The following is a 686-nucleotide window of genomic DNA, read 5'->3' as shown; positions in this document are numbered from 1 at the left end:
AACTGACCATTGATTAGATGATATTTAATCTTGTGATTTGCTATCGAAAGAGGGAATCATAGGGTAGATCTTGAATATTTCAGCATAGGTAAGTATAGACATCGAAAGACTTGTATGAACCTATGTAGTAATTAAATCATTGGTCTTATTGCTTTCTTGATTATTTAATTTGCATATTCTTGTGCGAATTAATAAACAAGAATAATTTCCAATTGACTATCAAAAGAGGCTTTTGGATAAATTAGAGATTTGCTAATAGACAAAAAGAATTAAATTAAATTAGTTGGATGAATAAAGCATAGTGAAGAATTAGGTGAAATCGATTTCTTAGAAATTTTCTTTCCCATTAATTTGATCTTCGAACCCCAGTTTTATTTCCTTTGCGTATTTCTCTTTGAGTCGATTTTAGTTTAATTTGCAATTACAAAAATCTTAGTGATTCCTCTAGATAAAATCGAGATTAGTATAATTTTGATATTTGGCAAAAGTAAGGTACCAATCCCTGAGGACGATACTCCTCTTATCATTTTATTATAAAACTACGATACTGTGCACTTGCAGTTTTGCATCGGTCAAGTTTTTGGAGCCATTGCCGGGGATTAGTTTATTCTTATTCTTTGTGTCAATATCAATACTAAGTAACTTGGTTTTAATTTAGAATTTTATTTTAAGTTGTTCTTATATTT

This window comes from Carya illinoinensis, chromosome 3 (assembly GCF_018687715.1).
Source record: "Carya illinoinensis cultivar Pawnee chromosome 3, C.illinoinensisPawnee_v1, whole genome shotgun sequence".
NCBI lineage: Eukaryota > Viridiplantae > Streptophyta > Magnoliopsida > Fagales > Juglandaceae > Carya > Carya illinoinensis.
The sequence above is the reverse complement of the archived record's forward strand: the minus strand, read 5'-3'. Positions refer to the sequence as shown.